The 8,474-nt window shown below is 29.7% G+C and overlaps 1 long non-coding RNA gene across 1 annotated transcript; it reads right to left on the reverse strand.

Annotated features, from left to right (window-relative positions):
• Positions 1-5,020: 5,020 nt before the first annotated feature.
• Positions 5,021-5,578, reverse strand: LOC108983209. Its single transcript, XR_001994829.2, has 2 exons — positions 5,467-5,578; positions 5,021-5,360 (listed from the first exon to the last, which is right to left on the reverse strand). It is a non-coding gene; the product is annotated as an uncharacterized LOC108983209 (long non-coding RNA).
• Positions 5,579-8,474: the final 2,896 nt, after the last annotated feature.

Consider the following 8,474-nt stretch of genomic DNA (forward strand, 5'->3'; position numbering starts at 1 on the left):
ACATTAACATCCCAAATATATATTGTTCTTTACAACATAAAAATGTACAATAATAACTAAAACGATCTATTTGCTAAGTAAATCAAAATCCTCTTGTAACATTTTAATGCGTCCATCCAGATCCCTAAACTTTTCCATGATAGGCTCAACGAACTCCACAAATAGAACTCATATCTGATCCAAAGTAGCACTAGCAGGCTATCTCTCAACACCAGCAGTACTACTAGAAGCTGGATCGATTGACGTGCCACTAGGTTGTTTTGGTGTAGTCTTCCGCAAGTGCCCCTTTCTTTTGCTGAATGTGATCTTGTTAAGGGGCCTCATTTGGGACAACCTCCGCTTAGTCGCAGACACTGTAACCCCCGATCGAAGTAGGTCGTTAGATATCAGCAGTGCAAATGGTAGACTACCTCCACTGGAATAGCGTGATTTCAATCGAATGCGGACGAAGAAATGCAATGCCATATCAATTGGGTCCCCGCGTGCCATCAGTAACAAAAATCTGGGTCGATCGATCCCAAAAATCTTGTATTTTTTCAGATCGATGTTATACCCAACAATCAAATTAAGCATTTTGAAAAATGCTAAACAGTTGCCCAGTCGGATCACCTTGCTCCCCTCATATGGAGGAGCCAAAGGGTCTCGTACAAGCTGAGGGACCGGATCATATGTCAGACCATCATCAGATAGATCCTCATCCTCACTAGCATCCGGCTCTACATTCAGCGCTAGCAATGAGGATGCAGTCGATGTGTCCTAATTAGATGGTGCAGTCACTGCTCTCGGTGTAGCTGCCGCAGCCCCTGCAGGATATGCGCGACCATGCGTGGAAGATCAAGGAACTTGGCAATAATGCAGGGTGAGAAAGTAATACTCACTCCCCGGACCTCTAAGCTGTAACATAGAGCATCGGCGTCATGCTCTCCCATGGCACGGAAAAACTCACCGACCATCTCTGGATATGCAATCCCCCGCTGCTGACAGATCGATATCCATCCCTAGTCACTGATGATGGGCTATATGCTCTGTCCCTCCCATGAAAGATCGCAGAAGTCATCCAAAATGATCTCCAGCTCGACACTTATAGGCCTCGTCTACTGAGCATGAGCTACTCCACTACTTTGGCCCGTCTGATCTCTCACACATTTTCTTCCGTTGGATGCCATTAGTATATTGTTTAACCACAAGGAAAGTAAGAATATAATTAAAATAATTGTATTATTATATAATTGAAGAATTATAATATATTGTACTGAATTGAAATAATTCGTTCGAATAAAACATATCTTGTTCAAACTGACCATTGTAATGTAACTTCATAGTTTGAACTAGGAAAATCTCTATTCGAATGGTATGTTGTATTCATTCAAACAAGCAATCTGTGTTCATTTGAACGAATTTAAATTGTTCAAACAGAAATATGTTTGTTTGGCAATTGAGGGTTCGAACGAATTAGAGTTCGTTCGAACGAGAACACGCCAAATAGACATGGCTGAGTCGACTCAGCCCCGAACCAAAAAACCTAATCTAGATGTTATCCTTTGTTTTGATTGGTAGAAATGATTAAGAGTGAAGCCTCATCATTTCTACCGATTATTTTAGTGTTAGTTGGCCGAAAAACACCAAAATGAGAGATTTCGGATTCGAAATCCATACCCCCCAAACACAATCCATTCGAACAAAAAAATAAACAATAGAATAGGGGACTTGACCGATACTTCTTAGAAATTCAAATGTGGGCTTGCTACGTCAGATGAGTGGTAGAGATGTGAAGGAGCGATCTGAGCTCTCAGTTGTATTTGTTCGAATTGGGCACGATAATGACAATATATTCGAACTGGGTATATGATGTACGTGGCGTCTTGTTCGAACAATAAAAAACTTTGTTCAAATGGTTATTATACTAATAAATGTTGCTCAAACAAGCAGGAAATATGTTCGAATGGTGATTATACTAATATATTTCTAATTATATTACCAATACTAATATATAATAATATAAATATTACAAAATAGTATTATAATACTTGTATTTAATATACTTAGTATATTATTTGTAATATACTTTTTCTATTGCCAATAACATACTAAGTACTTAGTATATATTATAAACATTTAATTATATAATATATACTATAGTGTAAGTATTATATATAGTTACTATATATATAGCTATAGCTATTATAAGTTATGATAACTATATAAATTAATATAATTACTATGTATTAATAACTATTATATATAGTTTAAGTATTATATAGCTACTATAGCGTAAGTATTATATATAGTTACCATACAATTACTATTAAAAGTTACGATAGCTATACTTATTATAAGTTATAAAATAAGGTAACAAGTATAGTATATAGTTACTATTAGAAGTATAGTATAAGTATTATATATAGTTAAGGTGATTTGCAAGGTCCGTGAGTGTCTTGGAGAGAGAGAGAGGAACAATTACAGTGAGGGAGAAGGGATTCTTGAGAGAGAGGAGAGGTTTAGAAGAGGTAGGCATTATTTTTTTGTTATTTTTTTTGTATTTCGAGTAGGCATTATTTTTGTTTATTGCATTTGATTTAGGGTTTTATAATAATGTGTTTTATGCATATGTAGGTATTGTGGATTCATATTTTTATTGGATTGCAAAAATTGGAAGTAAGTTTTCTAATTTTTAGTGATTTGATAATTTATATTTTTTAATTAATAATCATATATAGGTATATTTGTGTTTGTTTAATCCCATGTGAAATGTATTCTATTGAAATACACATCTTATGAGATTATGTTTGTGAAAATTGGGTTTTGTGGTTTAGTGTTTTGCTATGTTTCGTGTCTAGAATCTGGGTTGGTCCCGTTCGAATAGTACTATGATTATCGTTCGAACGGGACTAACCAGTTCAAATAGAATCTTATTCGAACAGAATTCTGTTCGAATAGAAACATAATATTTTACTTAAAAGACTAATAAACACAATGTATTTTGCACTCTAATTAAAAATTATTAATACTTAAAATATAATAAACATAAGAATTATTAATACTTAAATTAATACTTATAAAATATTTAATTAAAAAACTATAATGTATAATTATATTTTGCAATGTATTTGTGATTTGCAATGTATTTGTAATTGTAGGAGTTGGTCTAGAAAAGGGTTGGTCTACTATTTAGGTGCTGGATTTTAGAGTTATTTTTATATGCAGTTAAATCCTAGACCCGTTTAAGATTTGTGGCCAAATATTCTCTTAAAGAATGTTTGGTTACAACTCTTGAATTATTCAAAGTGGACAGTTTGAGATTCTATCATCTATATGGTATATATATTCAGTTTAAATTCTTGTGTTAGTCAATTAAAATTTTGGTTTAACATTTTCTTATATTCTTCGGATATGTGGTCCGTAAGTTTCTCAGCCCATGAATAGGGTCGACGACTTATCGTGACTAGCATTAAAGGAGAATTGTAGGGATTGGTCCAAACACCAACATGCGGGTTCTTGATCTTTTCATCTTTTGTCTAAAAAATGGTAAGTTACTCTTGTCCCTGTTAAATATTAACATATAATACATTTTTCTGATTTAAGTTATAATAGACTTTCCATTTGCAGGAAGAAGAAAATCTTGCTGAGTATAATCTGACTCAATTGTATGTTAAAGCACATAAAAATCGTGATGGTGTTTGGACCAATCCCGAAGTAGAGACAAATTATCTAAGTTTAAATTTCTTTAATTCCATTGTCTAATAATATTTTTGTTACTTATACTAACTTTAATGTTTTTGTTTTTGTAGGACAAGATGATATCTCTTAAGAAAACTGCTGCAGATCCATCTGATGAATCATCTGTTAACGATGCTTAGATCATTTCTCAAGTTCTTGGATCAATTTCTGGATATTTGAGGGGCCTAGGACGTTACGTGAAGTCATCATCAACATCATCATCCTCTTCTCGAGCCAGATCGAATGACGACAAGACTAAAAAATTGGAGAAAGCAACACTTGAGATAGAACGATAAGGTCCAAGAGAAAAAAGTTGCTGACCCGATTAGATCGAGCAGCGGATTTAGAGGCGAGATTAGAAGAGAACATGCAGAAGAGACTGGGGACGGAGGTACAAAAAGCTGTGTTTGAACAGTTGTAGTCAATGATGTCCCAAAACTCTATACCACCACCACGATCTTAAAATTTATTTATTTTTAATTTCCTTTATATTATGATTATGATGTTCCAAAACATTTGAACAATTGATATTTGAATTACAATTTGTGTAATATTAGCATAGTGTTATTAATTAAATTTTTTTCTATATGATTAATATTGTTCGAACTGTAAATAACTAGTTCAAACAGTAAATTTTCATTTATAAATCTATTCGAACAAAAACTGACTCATTCGAACAAAAACTAATCCATTCAAATGACAACCGAGAAATAAAGTCCGTAAGGCTGTTCGAATAATAAAATATTGGTTCGAACCATATTAATATGCAAAACTCCTTTCGAACAAATGTAATTTTTGAAAATAAAATGTTTGTTCAAACGGACATAATTTATGTTTGAACAGAATTCATTTGAAAAATTTATTAGTTCGAACGCATAAAATTTGTTCGAATGGACGAAGTGTCTAAAATTAATTCAGTTCAAAATTTCATATTGTTTGAACGGACGTGTCAGTTCAAACTAAGAAATATTTCATTCGAACAATATTTTGAGACAAACCAAGTTCGTCTCGAAAAAAATTCCGTTCGAATAATTTCAACTAGTTCCACTCAATTTCGTCCCTAAAAATGATTTTTTGAGATGGTCTTTGGAAGACAAAATTTTTTTTGCCATTAAAAACAATTTGGGACAAAATTTCAGTTTTTTTAGATAAAATTTTTTATGTCAAAAAATCCAATCTCTTGTAGCGAGTACTTGAAAATACACATTTTCTCGCTGGGAAATGACAACCACCTTAATCTTCTTGGAATATTTATGATGGGATTGCTCACAAGCCAAATTATCTGCAATTTTGACTCTTGAGCTCGTTTTCAATTTCAAACAATCATGTGGATTTGAATAATTTATTGTCCATTGCATTTTTAAAAAGAAGAGCTTATTTTCAGAGCCTTTTTAAATTGGGATGATCAGCTGCAAAATACACAATAACAATCACCACCACCAAGAAACAATGTAAGAAAACAAAGATCATGCACGATAATAGTACGCTTCAGCCTCGAGTCTCTGCCGGGGGGGAGGGGCATCGCCTTCTCGGTGGGCTTGGTCCAGCGGATGGTGGGTCCCGTGGTGAGCAATGAGGAGGGCCCCGGGGTTTACTCACATGGAAGTACTCTTTGCAGTGTCTTTCCTTTTCTTCTGCCACAACTAACGAAAACAAGAATCATTCAACTTCGACGTATATACGGATCTATATGTTAATTAAGTAGATTACCCAACAAGATAGAGAATTAAGTCTATATAAAGCACTAACCGGTCATGATGATTTCCCTAGTTTCCCTGCTGCAGGCAGCTCCCATCTGGACCGAAATTAAGAGGACAATAACGAGGATAAGAGAGACCTTGTGATCAGCCATCTTAATTTGCTGCCACTCAAACTCCTTATGGACCCAGGCCGGCTCAATAGGTTCGGCCTTAAGGCTAAGATCTTTATTGAGGCTTTTTTTATTTAAAAAAAAAAATTAAATTAAAAAAAATTATTTTAATTTTAATTTTTACATTCCATTTTTATTTAAAAATAATTCCAATCGTTTGCCAAGTATAATTACTAGTTAAGATTTTATACTATATTTTCAACTAATAACCGACTTAATCTTTATTAGAAAATTGTCGATTTAAAAAATTTTATCAAATATAGTTTTATAAGAAGTGCTATAGACTTTTAGGGGTTGTTTGGGAGCACAACTGTTCTTAGGTATTATCAAATATTCTCAAATTCAAATTTTGTTCTCTCATTTTTCAAAATTCAATAAAACATCTTAACTCAAACTAATTCACAGATATTCTGAGATATTCTTAGTATATAAAAGAGTCCTGAAAGCAATTATAACCATTATTAACAATAAAGTTCTATAAATAACCTACACATTTGGAAAAAAGTAGGCCCTTGCCTTTTCAAAGGATCATACAAAAAAATTTTATGAACATTCGAAAAATAGATTTTGATATTTATAATTTTTACATTATATATTAAACTAATAATGATAAAAGAGAAATATATTCTTAAAAGGAGAGTACTTGAAATAATTATTATGTGAGATACTTTTAAAACTAATAATAACATAATATCTATTTAATACTTTTGAAGTTATCTTATTGGGTTAATTAATTTTTTTAATTAGATATATTTTTTCTTTTAAAAAAATTATATTTTTAAACTTTTTTTTTCTTTTTTCTTTTGGGCCTTCTAATAGGGCCTTAGGTAATTGCCTAATGGAAGAGCGCCCTGAATAATGGACCTTATCTCTTAAGAGTAGCTTATACACAATAAAAATCACCACCACCAGCACTATCTATATAGGTTAAAATACTAATGAAAAAGACGGCTTCTACCTGGTTGGTTACTACAAAGTAATAAAGCAACAAACTTTTAATTATATTAAAAGAATACTTCCAACTGCTTCCTATCTTTTTGAATGGAGGCGAGTGGGGCCTCTACTGTGTTCGATTTTTCTTCTGATCGGTAATAATTAACCTTTGTTTGATTAGTCAGTTTAAATGAGATATTTTATTAAATGTTAAATAAAATATTATTAAAATTTATATAATTTTTTAATATAATTTTTATTTTAAAATTTAAAACAATTAAATTATTTTTTATATTTTAAATAATAATTTAAAAAAATTGTAATGATAATATGATATGAGATGAGATGATTTTGTATATCTAAACAGAATCTTAATGATGCAAACTATAATATGAGAAATAATACTTTTGCATATTTTTTTATGGATTCAGATCATCTAAATATGACTTAATTATGAACTTGTTTGTTTTCATCACATATCTTAGATTCTCATTTCATCTTATCTAATTATTATAAATTTTTTAAATTGTTATATAAAATAAAATAAATAATTCAACTTTTTAAAATTTTAAAATAATAATATTATTAAAAATATATATTTTAATGAAGTAATGTTATATATTACACTCTCATATTATTTTAATCAAACTAAATAATATATGTCACATTTATTATTATTTGATGATAAAGAAATATATAATAAATAATTATTTAATAGTGATAAATGTACTACATCTTATTTAATAAAATAAAAATAAATTTTTTAATAATATAATATAAAGAATTTTTTATTTTAATAATATTTTATTTAATTTTTAATTTTTATTTTAACTCGTCTCACATGAATAATGTGAAGAAGACTCAAAATCATATATACGCGTGAAATTGGTAACGTCGTACGTGTAGCCTTCCGTCAAAATTGCCAACGTCGTCATTAGGATATTGACTTAAGAAAAGGCAAACAAAAGAAGGCATTGAAATTATTATACACTGCCAAACAAAAAATTAAATAGACTGACTATAATTGTAGAGATTATTTGTACAAGGGCACTCCACACTATCATTTTGTAAAAAAATGAATTTTATATTAAAAAAGTGTAAAACAAATAATTTTTATTTAGTGGAATTTATTTTTTTACAAAAATATCTATATAAAATTTATCTATTTAAAACTTAAACTTAATATTACTAATAATTTTATCAATTTAAAATTTTAATGGGAAACGCACGCAAGAGGATACGTAGAGATTTTTTAGGTTTGGATTCAGATATGAAGTGAGATGGATTGAGATGGTTTGTAAATAATAAAATAAAAATTAAATTGTTTATTATATTTTATGCAGAAATTTAAAAAATTATTTTAAAATTTAAAAAAATTAAATTATTTATTATATTTTATGTGAAGATTTGAAAAAATTATAATAATAAAATAAGATAAATTGAGTTAAATTTTGAATCCAAATTTCTTTTAATGGAATCCTCATACTGTTGCTTATATTTGTTTTTAAGGAATTTGTGAAGACTGAAAGATGTCTATATGCAACAGCTTTTTACTTTTCCGTGGGACCTCATTTTTCATATTAAAAATTTAAGACCCAGCTTAATTAACATCATTGAAAAATCGAAATCTTTGATTTTTGAGTATTGGCATTGGTTTTATTAAAGTTATCTCTAAAATTTGATAAAAACTACATATTTTATATAAATCTAAAACCTCCCTAACCAACCATAACTGCATATTAAATTAATCATTAAATTCATCAAAATAATAATATAATATTATTTTTTTAGTAATTTTTATTTTTTTCATATTTTACAATTACACTAATCATATGTTAATTATAAATTTAATTTGATTCTTACATTATTATTACAAGACAGTTGGAGATTAACATGAATAAAAAAGACCATTGGAGATTAAAAATTAATAAAAAATAGATTTGATGGTTGAACA

The sequence above is a fragment of the Juglans regia genome, chromosome 12 (assembly GCF_001411555.2).
Source record: "Juglans regia cultivar Chandler chromosome 12, Walnut 2.0, whole genome shotgun sequence".
Lineage (NCBI taxonomy): Eukaryota > Viridiplantae > Streptophyta > Magnoliopsida > Fagales > Juglandaceae > Juglans > Juglans regia.